Source organism: Asparagus officinalis, chromosome 8, assembly GCF_001876935.1.
Source record: "Asparagus officinalis chromosome 8, Aspof.V1, whole genome shotgun sequence".
Classification (NCBI taxonomy): Eukaryota; Viridiplantae; Streptophyta; class Magnoliopsida; order Asparagales; family Asparagaceae; genus Asparagus; species Asparagus officinalis.
Window position 1 is genome coordinate 10,616,957 of NC_033801.1, and position 17,019 is coordinate 10,633,975.

The following is a 17,019-nucleotide window of genomic DNA, read 5'->3' on the forward strand; positions in this document are numbered from 1 at the left end:
TTCCATATGGCATTTTGATAGGGGGAGCAATCCCTATATCTTTCTATATGTTATACTCACCTATGCTTATTGATAGGGGGAGCTTTTGCTCTCTTATTCTTTTTGTCCCCTTTTTGATGTTGTCAAAGGGGGAGAAATATTGTGAGTATATGTATATTCCTTCTTGTTTATATGCATGTGAATTGTAATTTATATATTTATTTCATTTCATGCATATATCCTTTTTTGTAAATTGTTTGTCATCATCAAAAAGGGGGAGATTGTTGGTCTTCTTCTTTTGATGATGATTTACAAACAATTTACTACTAATGTTGTTTGTCTAGTGTTTGTGTATTCCTATGTATTGTAGACAAATAACGTTGTTGGAGGATGGATGGATTGAGCCTACACGATCATATCAAATGGAGGTTGGCAGAATTGTGGAGTGAAGCTACATTCAATTCAAGTTAAAGATCAAGTTCAAGCTTCATCCGCAACGTGTACCAAGTTGAGCTACAATGAAGATCAAGATCAAGCTTGGGTAATTTAGTATAGGTTTATATTATGTGTGTTTAATACGTTAAGCTCAATATAATACACACACACATTTTATTGGTTTCTTCGTATATATATATAGTTATATATATATACACAAATTTTGGTTTCTATGCATATATATAGTTTTATATATATACATACATAGTTTTGAGTTTTCATGTTTATAAATATGAAATCACATGTTTCATATTTACTATTGTGTTTTGGTATTTATTGCATAGAATATGCAATTTTGTGAAAATATTATATTCTTAGTTTTTGGACTTAACAATAATCATATACATACTTTATTAAATCTATATAATCATTGTGCAAAGTTTCAAAACATGGTTTAGCCAAAATGTCAAAATTCATATGTTTCTATTTTCGTGTTTTGAACTATTTTGCAAAATGATGATTTTTCACAAATGGGAAATGCAATTTGGAAAATTCTTTTTGTAACATATTCATTTACATGTTTATATACATTTCCCAAAGTTTCATTATTTTTGGACTTCATTTGTTATTTTTAACAATTTTCCAAAAGTCAAAAATCTGTTTAAAACTGTTTTTCAGAAGTATCAGTATTCGGTCGACCGCACCGGTCGGTCGACCGGTCCGGTCGACCGAAAGCTCCATCGGTCGACCGCACCGGTCGACCGACGATGGTCCAGAACTGCTTCTTCGTGTTTTTGCTCTCCGTCGGTCGACTGACGAAATTTCCGGTCGACCGACAATAGATCCGTTGCTTTCCCAACGGCTATTTCCTAAGCTGGTTTTCTGGGGGCTCTTTTGTCTTTTGCTTGGGGTTTTTGTTGAGATCTTGAGTGGGTATAAATACCCCATTGCTGATCTCTTTTTAGCAATCCAAGAAGTTTTTTAACAAAGTGTTTAAACAAGGGTTTAGGGTTTTACTGTTTGTTTAAGTTTGGGTTTCTGTTTACAAATGAGGAAGTTTCCACTGCAAATTGAGGGATTCATTCTCAATCCCCTTCATCCTCTTCTTTGTGTTCTTAGAGAAGTTTTCTAACTCTTTTCTCTAGCAATTTCATTATTGATTTTCATATTCTTATTATTGCTAGTTTGCTATTTGAGTTAGATTTCATTTTACTCATTGTTACACACACCCACATTGAGCTTTTAGTATTTACATACATAGTATAGTTGGGTGGTGAGAGATTGTAACTTTGAGTTGTGCTTTCATTGTGTTCTCATCCATAATTGAGAACAATCAATTATTGTATTGAGCCTTATTGTGAGATTCACTTTGTAATACACTTGTACACCGAGTGAGGAGTGTGTGGTGAGAGTCGGGGATCGTCCCAAGAGGAGTGGCGTCGGTTGACGTGCCTAGGAAGAGGTTGTAACCGAGCACTTGAGGGAGACACGGCTAGGTCCAACACTTAGTGGGTGTAGAGTGGGATTACAATAGTGTGTTGATTGTAAAGTTTTCGGTTAGCTAGAAAACCGAGTGTGAGGTGTAAACGTTATTCGGGTGAACGTAGAAAACCCGGTTGATAGTGGATTTCTCCCCGGGAGTGGGGAGCGGAGACGTAGGACGGAAGGTCCGAACTCCGTGATCATAACATATTGTATATCTCTCTTGCAAGAATAATTTGTTATTAATTTTAATTGGCATAAAATTAGATTAAATTAGCATAAGACCCTAATCCCCCCCCCCCCCCTCTAGGGTCTAACATCTCTCTCTAACAAACTTAGAAAAAGAAATTATAATCATCTTGTTCAGTTTTCCAAGTAACAAAAGAGAGAATGGATCGACGGAGACCCTTCACTTTGATTAACTTGGGTTCTTCTTGGTGTCATTGGAGTTCAGATTCTTGTATCCTATTGACAATCCAAACGATTAAACTCATAGAACGCGGTTGAATCCAATTGATTAGATGTCGAGGAGAACTTGCAAGGCAAGTTTATAACTCTAACGAGTTTTCGAACTCAGAACAAGTTTAAAACTCTATGAAAGAGTTAGTTAAGATCTAACCAGAATCGGTTTTTAAGCCAAGAAAGAAAGCTCCAAAGATCTTTGCAACCGAGGAATGATCCCAGATCTCCAAGGGTGAATGCTGATCTCTCCAAGATCCAAAAGTGCTCTAAGATCCCAAAAGAGTCTCCTTCCCCTCCCCCCAAATTCGAAGATCTAAAAAAGATCTCTTTTAAGTTGATTTTTTAGCTATTTATAGGGAATTAAGGGGTGTAACCGCCCCCTTAATTCGCTCCTAAGTAGGGGAGTGATCCCCTCAAATCATGGAGAAACGGTTTTTAAATCGTATAGCTCGTGTTTCAATGAGTCAAACGTAAGAATTATGTTCTGGGCACGAACTCTATGTTCTAGACCTGGGACACAGAGTTGGGTTCTGCACTTGAGGTTAAAAAACACAGTGGTGAGCCATGCGTTTTGAGTCTGGAATGCAAGGTTGACTCTTGCGTTTTATTCTTGGAACGCATAGATGAGTTTTGCGTCTAAAATATGGGATGCAGCTATGAGCTATGCGTCTAGCTTTTGAGATGCAAAGGTGAGATTTGCGTCTTGATTCTGAGACACAAAGGTGAGCTTTGCGTCTTGAATTGAAGAGACTATTAACTTTTAGTCTCTTTTGTTAGAACATTTGTGAAGATCGTCATAGTGTAATCTCCGTCTTGGCTCCTTGAAATGTGAGAGTCGTCAGATTGTAACTCCCGATGTTGTTTATGAAGGCTGTTGATCAAAGCTTTTGATAATCATATTTTATTACAATTTTATACCTTCATTATCTATTTTTAATGAATAAATGTATCATTAATAATTGTTTTTATCTTTAATTATAGGTTAATGAAGAATAAAGTCCAAAAATCTCATCTCTCAACAAAAGCTCATAAATTAAATGAAGAACACAAGCAAGAGCCAAAAATCCCAAGCCCAGAATCAAGCCGAGTAGCTTGTAGAAGCCGGAGAAAATAAAAAAATCAAATATGAAAACAAAATATATTCAAGATGGTTGGCCGCAAAGAAATGACGATATCTCTCAATCCGGAAGGCGGAATTTAACATATAATATATAAAAATCGCCTATCTTGACGAGACGAAGCCATCTGTGGAGGCAGATTTTTCATTGGACATCGATGCAGGCATCGATAACGGCATCAATGCCAGTATCAATGCTGGTATTGATGGCTACGATTCAGTTACAGATCAATGGCTGATTTTTGATGGTTTTGGATAAGGATTCAATTCAAGGGCTCTTATTCATTAATGTTTACTATAAATAGGGGTAGAGAGTGAGGGGTTAGAGGTGTGAAAATTTTTGTAACTCCTTTTGAAGAGGAGGGCTACTCTTAATTGAGAAGGTCTTTCAAATTTGTATCTTTTTGTTATAATTAATAAAATAATTTTTTCACCACTTTAAATTTTTCTCTTCTTCTCTTTGTTGGATGATGAAGATGAAGATGAAGATGGAGATTAATTTGAAGTTTTGTTTTTCTTATTTCTCTTTTATTGCTTATTAGTTTAGATTTATTTTCATGCTTGTAATTAGATTTTATTTTCTTGTTTAAATAGCCAAGAGGCTAGAACCCTCTTACTTTAGATTTATTTCATGCTTATAGATTAGATTTATTTTATGCTTATAGAGTAGATTTATTTTCTTGCATTTAATTCTTGCAATTTATTTTGTAGTTTAGCTTTTGTAATTTATTTTGTAGTTAGATTTTAATTTCTTACACTATTCACCTTGAGGCTAGAACCCTATTGGGTTTAGTTTTTCTTTTTGTTCATTTTTATTTTCTTTGATTCGCCTTTAGGCTAGAACCCTCTAGGGAATCACATTTTTCTAAGAAGTGGATTCAATTCTAGATTATCCATATCTTTAATTGAATCAGCTATCTTTACATTCTTGATTTTTATTTGTTCTTGATTTTTCCTTCTTGCCTTGTTGATCACATTTATATTATCACTTCCACTCTCAAATATATTCATTTACACAATCATTTTCATTCTCTCCATCTCTCCATAATCACATTCACTCGTCACTCCTATTTGTCACGCACATAACATAAGAACCGATTTTATATTTTCTCCTACAAAACACCTTCCTCGTGGATCGATATCTTTATACTATAACTTGACACGGTTGTGCACTTGTAATATTTTTGCTACATGTTTATGCCGCATTAAGTTTTTGGCGCCGTTGCCGGGGAGAGTGCTTAAGTAGGTTTTAATTATGTTGGTTCTTTAACTTGTGTTTTTCTTGTGAAGGAACCGCTTGGAGCTTGAAAAGCTTGGATTGACGATCAAGAACTTGGAGAATTGCTTTCGGGTAAGTCTTCTTTCTAGCATTTTCAATTTTACCCTTTTTAGTTAGCTTCACAATTAGAGACAATTAGGATTTAAAAAAAATATTTTATTTTTGTTGACCATAATAAAATTCATCTTTCACTTGGACATTAACTAATAAGATAATAAACTCAAACAATGTTTCCCCTTCTCATAGTTGTTTGATTGTTAACCCTAATAAAAAATATAAAGATTTTATTTTTATCATCCTTTTTAGTCGCTTTTAATTTTTAGGGTTACATTTCATATAGTGTAGGAATTCACCAAAGTGATTGAAGCACTTGATTTGGCACACACTTAAAAATAGTTTTAAGGGCAAAACCCCATAATCAATATAAGGTGAGGGATTTCATCACCCTTTCCTTAGCCTAAAAATCACTAATTCCTCACCACACAACCCAAGCCTAATAAAACTCATTAGACGTTGGCCCTAAGGACTCGAGCTTAATAAGGAACAAGAAATCCTGAAGTGAACCGGTTTAAGTTTTCTCAGATTAGTTGGTGTCTACGGCAAGGTTTAGGGGTTGCGTAAAGCGCTCCGTAAGGAACGAGGTACTTAATTGATCTCTGATCACCCTCTAGTACTATCCTTACCTGGCTAACTACCCGGGTAAAACTTTAATCTTTTTACTTTAGGAGTTTTTGGTTAGGAGCTAGTCTAGTTAAGTTAGGCTTAACCCTAGAGTTACAATGATTGAAAAGTGATTGATTTTGATTTGTTTTAGTTAGGTTTTTCCTCTTTTTCCATTCTCTCCTCATTAAAAAAAACTAACTTAAAAAAAAGAGTATAAAAAAAATAGTTTTGGATAAAAAGAAATAATTTTGGTGTATGCAATCGTGGATTAGGGATAATACACATCGATTAATTCGCTTTGAACCAATCATAGAAATGGAGCATCCTAATCCACCCGTTCTTCAAGATATGTGCTATCCTATTAGGAATGCAATCCCCTCTTGCATTAGGCTCCCCGAAATAAATAGAATAAATTTTGAGCTTAGATCGCATTACATAAACATGCTTCCTAAATTCCTTGGAAATGAAACAGAAGATGCATATATTTTTATCTCGGAATTTGAGGAAGTGTGTAATATGATTAAAATGAGAGAATTAACAGAAGATGTCATCAAACTCAGATTTATTACATTTTCTCTCAAAGACAAAAAAAAAATGGCTATATAGCTTACCCGTAAATTTCATCACTACTTGGGAGGAATTTATCACCGTTTTTCTTAAGAAATTTTTTCCTATCCATAAAATGGTGAAGCTAAGAAACAGCATCATGAATTTTAAAATTGTCCCGAGAGAACCTTTTTGGAAGTATTTTGACCGATTTAAAGATCTTCTCATCCAATGTCCTCATCACGGTTTAGAAAAATGGCGATTGTGCCAAATAATTTATGATGGATTAGATTATTCTGCAAAAACTTCCTTAGAATCAATGTGCCATGGGGATTTTATGAGGAAAAATACAAACGAAGCTTGAGAATTTCTAGAGAGTCTATTCGAGAAAACAATGCAATGGGAACACTGTGATGACAGGGTTTTATCAGTTCTCAATTCTAAGTCTAGTGGTCCTTCCTTGGAGTCAAAGATAATTCTGCGGAGGTTAGAAGCCTTAGAAATTAAGGAACGAGCTCCAGCTCAAATCAATCATGTTTATGCCCAAGGATGTCATAATTGTCAGTCTCCTACCCACGTTTCAGAGGAATGCCCTCTCCTAGGAAATAACCATGTATTAGAACAGATGAGCGCTGCATTCCAGCGCCTTAGAAATGATTTATTTTCTCTAACCTACAATCCAGGTTGGATAAATCATTCCAACTTTGCATGGAATCAAGGAAATTCTCCCGGAACTCAAAACTTCACTCCCGCTTCGACCCAACAATTTCCTAGGGGAAACACATTTCCTTTCAATCCACAATTTCAACAACCCAATCTGTCGTATCAAAATCAGTCTTCTCTTCATCAAGCTGTAATTCAGACTCCACACAATCCAGATCAGGATAAACGTCTCAATGTCTTGGAAAGGGGTTTAGAAACCATAATTAAGGCCTCTACTCAAACCACGAATATGTTGACTCAAACGTCTAGCACGCTGAATTCCTTCATGCAATCAACCGGACAAATGCTCAACTCCAACACTCAAGCTATAGCTAGATTAGAATCCCAACTTGGTCAACTAGCTAGTGCCGTGAGTGAAAGAGAGAAAGGAAAATTTCCAAGTCAACCCGTGGTTAACCCTAATAACACAGGATGCAGTTCATCCTATGAAGCTCAAGTGAATGCAATCCATTCACTTCGGTCAGGTAGACAGGTCGATATTCAAGTGAGAACTCCCCCAAGTCAAACTTTTGATCCAGTACAAATTCCTTCTCCTTCTCCTTCTGATGAATCTATTCAACAATCACCCTCCTCAGATGACCAAGAACCTGAACCGGAACCTGAACCTGCTTTTGATAGGTTTAGCCAGTTGCTCCTTTTCCAGATAGACTCAGGCTTAGGAAACACTCCCCTCAAGAGGAGAAGATCCTAAAAGCATTCAAGCAGGTTAAGGTCAATATTCCTCTCTTAGATGTAATTGAACAAATTCCATCTTATGCTAAATTTTTAAAAGAATTATGCACTAAGAAGAGGAGAATAAATGTTCCAAAGAACGTCTTTTTAGCCGCCAATATCAGTGAAATGCTATCAAATCCCATACCTTTGAAACGTAAAGATCCAGGTTCCCCCATCATTTCATGTATCATTGGTAATACTCACATTGACAAGACGCTTTTAGACGTAGGAGCCAGTGTCAATTTGCTTCCATATTCAGTCTACCAGTAATTGGGTCTAGGTGTACTGAACCTAACCAAATGCACCTTACAGTTGGCTGATAGATCTGTTAAGGTCCCTATGGGTGAGTTAGAGGATGTTCTGATTAAGGTTGGAGATTTTATTTTTCCAGTGCTAAAGGACAAACACCTGTCATCTTAGAACGACCTTTCTTAGCCACTTCTAATGCTCTCATCAACTGTAGAACTGGTCAAATGAAGCTGTCCTTTAGGAATTTGACTGCTGATCTTAATATTTTTAATCCAGGGGACCAGCCAAATAATCAGCCTCTAGAAATAAATTACATTCAGGAAAGATCAGAAGAAGAAGAGCAAGAAGAAGAAGAGTCTGATTTGAGTTTTGAGAAAATTTTTGATAAAAAGTTAGAGTTTTTAGAAGAAGCAGATCAGGTCCTTGAGAATAATGAAACTGTATTAAACATTTGCTGCTTTGAATTAAATTTTGAAGAACTCTTTCTTGATGAACTTAGATTCTTGGAGAATAATCAACAACCAAATTTTCAAAATTCTACAGAAGAATTGGTTGTTAGAAAATAAAACTTCACAGTATAAGAGTCTGAGTTCATTAAGAAATACAAAATGCATGACACCAATAATACCTACCTTATTTTGTTGTAAGAATTATTGAACACCCCGAAATGCTTAGAATTTCACATTATTGATTATATCATTTTGAATTTATTTAAAATCATGGGAAATTTTTTTAACAATAAGGTAGGATTCAATGTAGAATACGAGCTCTTCGTGTTGAATACTTCATTCTACATTATTTGTTTTGTTTATTTCAGAATAATAAAAAGAATTTATTCTTCTCTCATTCGAGAGTTTCTTCTTCAGTTGAAAAAATAATAATAATAATAATAAGAAAAAAAGAAAAAAAAGAAAAGAAAAAAAAGAGAAAAAAAGAGAAAGAAGAATAAATTTTTGATTCCATCCTCCTCAGACCAAAGGTAATTGCAGATTTTAAAAAAGAGAAAGAAGAATAAATTTTTGATTCCATCCTCCTCAGACCAAAGGTAATTGCAGATTTTTATTAGCCGACCAAATGTAAGTATTTCACTTCTTATCTGCTTTACTTTGTGCATCATAGAGTTTGCATTGAGGACAACGCAAAATTTATGTGTGGGGGTGGGAATTAGTTTTTTTTTTCTTTGTTTTACATTTTTTTGTTGCATTTTTGTTATTTTTTTCTTTTTCCAAAAAAAAATATAAAAATATCGCCACTTGCCAAATTGATAGAGTTATGTAATAATTGATTTATTTGATAAATTTTAAATTTTCTAATCTGTTATTTACTCAAGTTCACTTTTTATGATAACTCTAAATAAAATTCTTAAGAAATGATTTTCAAAGTAGTATACTTTACTTAAGCCTTAACTTAGATTTTTATTTAAAAGAATGGAATGTATGCATGCTTAGTTTAGAGTTAAAAATTTTTCAAAGTGGCTTGACTTACATATTTTTCAGAATATATACACATATACATATAAAAAAAAATACAAGAAGAAGAGTGCGAAAAATGGGCACCAAAAGAAAAAAAAAGAAAAAAAAAGAAAAAGAAAAAAAAACTCTTAAATTCAAGGTGATTCTATCTTATAAAGCTTAAGCTGATCGAGTAATTAAGCCCAAGGAGTATTTCCATACTTAATGACCTAAGCCCAATTGGGTTGGGATCCATTGGCCCAAAACTCGTTAAATGGTCGCTTAGAAAGCCCGTTAAAGTAGAAAAAAAATCACCAAGGAAGAAATAGTTAAAAATAATAATAATATAAAAAAAATAAAAATAAAAATACTAATAAATGTTTTATATATAGTTATATTTGTATATATGGTCTTGGAAAATATTTTAGATCAAGCAACTTGAATATTATTTTAAACAAAGAGTTAGCATGTTCTTTTCAAAACTTTTAAATTAAATTTCTAAGTTTGGCTTGGTTTTGTATTGCTATAATGAGAAGATTTTCTAGAAATTTACCTTAGAGTTATATATAAAAACGTTTTCTTGAGTGATAACTAGCTTCAATTAGATTGTCTAAAGTTATCAAGTGAATTTAGTTATTCACTAACTTCTTTAATTTGGCAAGTTGATCGAATTTTGTGGGTATATTCATTGCAAACCCTCACGAGACTATAACTCGTCCACTAGGGTAACCTAGGGGTTTAAAGGCTTGTTGTACGCGCTCAATACAACCGCGATTCCTGCGAAAGTGAGTTAGGTTTTCTTTTCTCTTTCGTTCTTTGCTAGAGGACTAGCAAATGTTTAGGTGTGAGGGTATTTGATAATCATATTTTATTACAATTTTATAGCCTCATTATCTAATTTTAATGAATAAATGTATCATTAATAATTATTTTTATCTTTAATTGCAGGTTAATGAAGAATAAAGCCCAAAAATCTCATCTCTCAACAAAAGCTCATAAATTAAATGAAGAACACAAGCAAGAGCCAAAAATCCCAAGCCCAGAATCAAGCCGAGTAGCTTGTAGAAGCCGGAGAAAATAAAAAAATCAAATATGAAAACAAAATATATTCAAGATGGTTGGCCGCAAAGAAATGACGATATCTCTCAATCCGGAAGACGAAATTTAATATATAATATATGAAAATCGCCTATCTCGACGAGACGAAGCCATCTGTGGAGGCAGATTTTTTATTGGACATTGATGCCAGCATCGATACCGGCATCGATGCCATCATCAATGCTGGTATCGATGGCTACGATTCAGTTACAGATCAATGGCTGATTTTTTATGGTTTTGGATAATGATTCAATTCAAGGGCTCTTATTCATTGATGTTTACTATAAATAGGGGTAGAGAGTGAGGGGTTAGAGGTGTGAAAGTTTTTGTAACTCCTTTTGGAGAGGAGGGCTACTCTTAATTGAGAAGGCCTTTCAAATTTGTAACTTTTTGTTACAATTAATAAAATAATTTTTTCACCAGTTTAAATTTTTCACTTCTTCTATTTGTTGGATGATGAAGATGAAGATGAAGATGGAGATTAATTTGAAGTTTTGTTTTTCTTATTTCTCTTTTATTGCTTATTAGTTTAGATTTATTTTCATGCTTATAATTAGATTTTATTTTTTTGTTTAAATAGCCAAGAGGCTAGAACCCTCTTACTTTAGATTTATTTCATACTTATAGATTAGATTTATTTCATGTTTATAGAGTAGATTTATTTTCTTGCATTTAATTCTTATAATTTATTTTGTAGTTTAGTTTTTGCAATTTATTTTGTAGTTAGATTTTAATTTCTTATACTATTCACCTTGAGGCTAGAACCCTCTTGGGTTTAGTTTTTTTATTTGTTTTTTTTTTATTTTCTTTGATTCTCCTTTAGGCTAGAACCTTCTAGAGAATTAGCTTTTTCTAAGAAGTGGATTCAATTCTAGATTACCCATATCTTTAATTGAATCCGCTATCTTTACATTCTTGATTTTTATTTGTTCTTGATTTTTCCTTCTTGACTTGTTGATCACATTTATATTATCACTTCCACTCTCAAATATATTCATTTACACAATCATTTTCATTCTCTCCATCTCTCCACAATCACATTCACTCATCACTCCTATTTGTCACGCACACAATATAAGAACCGATTTTATATTTTTTCCTACAAAACACCTTCCTCGTGGATCGATATCTTTATACTATAACTTGACACGGTTGTGCACTTGTAACATTTTAGTACATGTTTATGCTGCATCAGCTTTCATCGATTGTCGTAAAGCTTGTCAGATTACAACCTTTCTTGATCAACGTGAAAATCTTTTAATTGTATCCTTCATTTGTTAATGTGAAAGTCGTCTGATTGTAACTTTCATCGTTGGATTGGTGATGCAAAAGTCGTCAGGTTGTAACTTCCATCATTAGTGTTTGATGGTGATCAGCTATTTGTAATGATTTTTAGACAGCCTACACAAGGATACAAAGTTAGCATGAAATTCAAGAAGACAATATATCATAAGGTTGCTGTGGAGATAAACTCTAAGTTCAATTATGACTCCGTATAGGAAAATGTGGTGAACCATATTAAGAGTTTAAAACGTAGATGATTGGGTATGCAAAGTTGTCTATTATCAATGTTGCTGACTGGAATGAAGAAATCAAAACAGTTACATTGGATAGAGATAGCTATGATAGATGGACAGATGTATAAAAGCTTATTTTTCCTATTATTACAAGTTAAAAGCTTAATTTATAGCATTCATTTCTTTTATAACCGAATGATAGTACTAACCTTATAGGATAACAAGAACTCTTCTAGATTTAGAGACTTGGTTAATAAGCCAATGAAACATTATGATGAATTGAAACCCATCATTGGGGATGATCAAGCTAGGGGTGATTTTGTCAGAGATGTTTTCATGAAGACTATTATTGATCATATTAGATTAATCCTTAATAATTTTGAATCTTCTATTGGTGATCAAATATGTCGCATGTAGATGTGAATGATGATGATACAAACTTTAACTCTACACAACACCCTAACCTAAACGCTAAGTTTAATGACACTCAAAACACTAGTGTTAGGTTTGACAAGAAAAAAGTGGGAAAGGAAAGGGGGAAGATGAGGATTTCAAGTCACAAATAATCGCTATTGTGAAAGTTATGGAATCTTCAATGCACACCTCGCTAAGTTTGTATTTTTGTTTATTGGTGAGTTTTTAAGTATAGTCTTAGATGATTTCTTTGATGACTTACGTAAGTTTGTATTTTTGTTTATTGGTGAGTTTTTAAGTATAGTCTTAGATGATTTCTTTGATGACTTACGTAGAAGGAAAATGAGGGTAGAAGTTCATAGGGAGGCCTAAGGATATGCAAAGGAGAGCAATAGATAAGTCTATTACGTCTATGGAAAAAGCTTACTCCTTCGGCAATGGTTATGAGGGGACTATCTTTAATGATTTTTAAGTTTGCAAAAATAGCTTGAGGGCCTTTTCTTGGCCAAAATTTTTTTACGGGAAGTTTATATGATTTTTAAGTTTGCAAAAATAGCTTGAGGGCCTTTTCTTGGCCAAAATTTTTTTACGGGAAGTTTATATGTATTTTCAGTATCCTTTTGTGAACTTATGAGTGGCATGTATTATGTCAAGGTGGTTTATGTTTACTTATTGGAGAACATGACATGTTAAAACAGTGATTCTTAATGTTTAGTTGTATTTTGTAGAACATGTTCTATTGAATCAATGATCCTTGTGATGGATATGCAACCACATATTTCTCATTATACCTTTATATATGTCATGATGTACTAAGGATTAATGTTATACTATATGGGTTTCATTGTTGTGCAGGGTGCTTTTATGGTTGCATCCAAAATCTATCTCTAATATCAATGATATGGTATGATGTACTATATCTTATTCTTCTCTATAAAAGGCCATGATAGTAATTTTTATATTTTAGTTAGCACTACAATTGTGTTTATAATATTATCACTTAGCTATATGTGATGTTGATGATCCAATTAGCAACCACACACTATATAAATGTACTATCGAGGCTAATTGTGATGTTATTGACCTTATAATTAAGCACTCAAATATCATGTACACAAATTTGGCGGGGACTAATTATGATGATACTCATCTTGTTCGAGCCTCTACATACATGTCAATGATCAAATTGAGATTTGTAAGCAATTTTGTTTTGCTAATTTTTGAGCTATATTGTTTTTAAATGCATGTCTAGTTATATTTGGGGTGAAGATTACTCCAGATCATACTGTATTATTTGGGATTCCAGCTGAGGTGACACAGTTAAGGGATCAATTTGTTTTGGATGCAGATGATGAGTTGAGTTTTGATTCGAGTGCAGCTGAAATATGTAGTTTGGATATGACCATTGGTTCACTTCAGGTGGAGGTGTTTGAGGCCATTGGAGGTGCTATCAGCCACAGAGTTGATGATATTGGAGAAGGGTTGCGAACTCTTCTAGTTGATTGAGGTCGTTCGCGACCATTTGGGTGAACTACGTGAAGGTTTGATTCCTTGGGTAAGAGGATACATAGGCAGTCTTTATGATGCAGCCGGGTTGGATTTTGATGGGGTGAGATCGATTTGGTGAGTTGATACCGACATTTGGAGAGTGTTCGCATTCTCATTTGGGCTCTCGACTTGTTATGGATTGAGTCCATTGTCGTGAATTGTTTCACTTCATACTAGACGTAACAAGTGAGGCATTTGATTTGGTTGGTGTCGGCTCAGTTTTGGAAAAACTTCACCGAGGTGGAGAATGTTAGACCCTAGAGGGGGGTGATTAGGGTCTTATGCTAATCTAATCCGATTTAAATGCAAATTAAAATAATTAATACGTTATCCTAGCAAGTATGAAATACAACAATATTTGTAAGCTAGGATAAGCAATGTAAACAATAAGATATATCCTATATGATGAAATATATATATATATGCAAGGATATATAAACTGACACAAGGGTAAACAATATGAACTAGATAGTGGATGATATAGATAATGAGCTAATGACAATGGCGATATAAGATATGAACATAAATATGAATGAACGTCAAAGCACACTCAAAAAAGCAATATGATCACGGAGTTCGGACCTTCCGTCCTACGTCTCCGCTCCCCACTCCCGGGGAGAAATCCACTAACTCAATCCGGTTTGGAAGCCGGAACTTCTTGTACACACTCGGTTTTCTAGCTAACCGAAAACTCTACAACTCACACTCTTGCAATCACACTCTACACCCACTAAGTGTTGGACCTAGCCGTGTCTCCCTCAAGTGCTCGGTTACAACCTCTCCCTAGGCAAGTCAACTGACGCTATTCCTCTTGGGACGATCCACGACTCTCACCACACACTCCTCACTCGGTGTACAAGTGTATTACAAAGTGATTTCACAATTAAGCACAACATAGCAAATGATTGTTCTCTCTAACAAGGTGAGAACTCAATTAGGCTCAACTCAATGTCACACTATCCAACAACCCAATTATATAATGTATGCAAATACAATAAGCTCAATGGTTGTGTGTGCAAACAAAGAGTAAATCAAATCAAACTAAACTCAATATAAAACTAGCTTTAATAGAAATGATAATCAACAAATAATTATAAATAAAAGCTAGACTTGAGTTTAGGAAAACTTCTCTAGATCAAGATGGAGAGATGGAGATATGAAGCCCAAACAAGAAGATGATCTCCTCCACTTGTGAAAACTTCTTCATAAACCAAAACAAACACTAACACACTTAAACCCTTGTTTAAAACTCTTTAAACTTGTTTAAAACATTTCTTGAGTTACCTTAGAGGTATGAGGGCATGGGGTATATATAGGCTCATGAAACAACCCCAAAAACCAATAAAAACACCCCCAAAACATTAAAATAAACAAAAAACAGAACTAGCCGTTACTGTAGCAACGGTCGGATGCTACAGTACTTCGGTCGACCGGTACGGTCGACCGAGAGCCATCTGCAAAGCTGAGAAACGTCCAGAAACATTTCCGGTCGACCGGTCCGGTCGACCGGAGTTACTGTAGCAGTGCGTATATGTTTTTTAAAATCAATTTAAAATAGTAAATGAACTCCAAAAATTATGAAATTTTGTAAGAATGTTCTAGACATGTAGAATAACATGTCAGAGAAAGAATTTATGAAAAATCTTTTCCCAGTTGAGAGAAATAAATATTTGAACACAAATTTACAGTTTCTGAAAAACTGTTAACATATACGATTTTGTAAAATCAATTAGGCACAGTAAATCAACTCCAAAAATAGTAAAATTTTGAGAGAAGTTTCTAAACATGTAGATAAACATGTCAGAGAAAGAATGTTTCAAATATCACTTCCCATTTGCGAAAACTCATCTGTTTTGTTAAACATGCACGAACATATGCACGAACGAAAACATGATTTTGTAAATTCCATTAAACATAACAAATCAATTCTAAACTTGATGAAAATTTGCGAAATGTTTGTAACATGAAAACAAACATGTTAGAAAAAGAATTTCTCAAATTGAATTTCTATTTGTGAAAACTCATGTATTTTGCAAGTGTGTCCAAAGCATGAAACTCAAAACCATGCATGTATATATATAACTATATATATACATAGAAACCAAATACGTGTGTGTATATGATATTGAGCTTAAGGTACTTAACACACATAATATAAAATCTAAACTAGATTACCCAAGCTTGATCTTGATCTTCATTGTAGCTCAACTTGGTACACATGCGGATGAAGCTTGAACTTGATCTTTAACTTTGAATTGTGCATTGCTTCACTCCACTATTCCGCCAACCTCCTCTTGATATGATCGTTGAAGCGCAATCCATCCAACCTCCAACGTTGTTTGTCTATAATAAATACGAAAACACAAATACTAGACAAACAACATTAGTGGTAAATTGTTTGTTAAACATCATCAAAACAAGAAGGCCAACAATCTCCCCCTTTTTGATGATGACAAACAATTTACAAAAAGGATATATGCATGAAAAGAAATTAACGTACAATGTATAATATATCATGCATATAAACAAGAAAGAATATACTCACAATATTTCTCCCCCTTTGACAACATCAAAAAGGGGACAAAGGAATAAGAGAGCGAAAGCTCCCCCTATCAATAAGCACGGGTGAGTATCAAACATAAAAAGATATAGGGATTGCTCCCCCTATCAAAATGCCATATGGAATATATGAAATGAATATCATGGCAAACATATGTGAGCAAGCATAAATGAAAAATATGCTAAACACCACTCACATACAAAAGGACAATGAGAACACATATAAATATGTTAATATGAAAGAAGTGTCTCATTAGCACAAAAAAATATAAAAACCATATAAAAGAATAGATTTATGAAATCAAAAGAAGAGGAACATGAGAAACACGCAAAAAGTTTTCAAATGAAAACAAATTAATTAATGAAAAACATGAGAATCATGCAAAAAGAGTTTTCGAATAAAAACAAATCAACCAAATGAAATCATAAATCAAAGTTTATATTCAAAAACATAAAATCAAATCATCATTGATTTAGAAATCAAGAGAGGCAACTATATCTAGCTCTTGAGCTAGTATCAACCCATATAAACATTTTAGCACCCGAAAACAAAACAACTAATCATGAAAACAAAAGATTTTATAAATTATAAATTGTTTTCATATAGAAAGATTTCAAAGCATAATTTTCAAAACCAAGATAAAGAAGGATAAAAACATTAAAATTCTTAGTTTGAAAATCAAATTTGTTTTGGTACCCAAGAACTCTTGGTACCAAAAGATTTAGGGACATGACCCCTATCATTTAAGCTCAAAGCCATAGGGTTATGAACCCTCTTAGGCA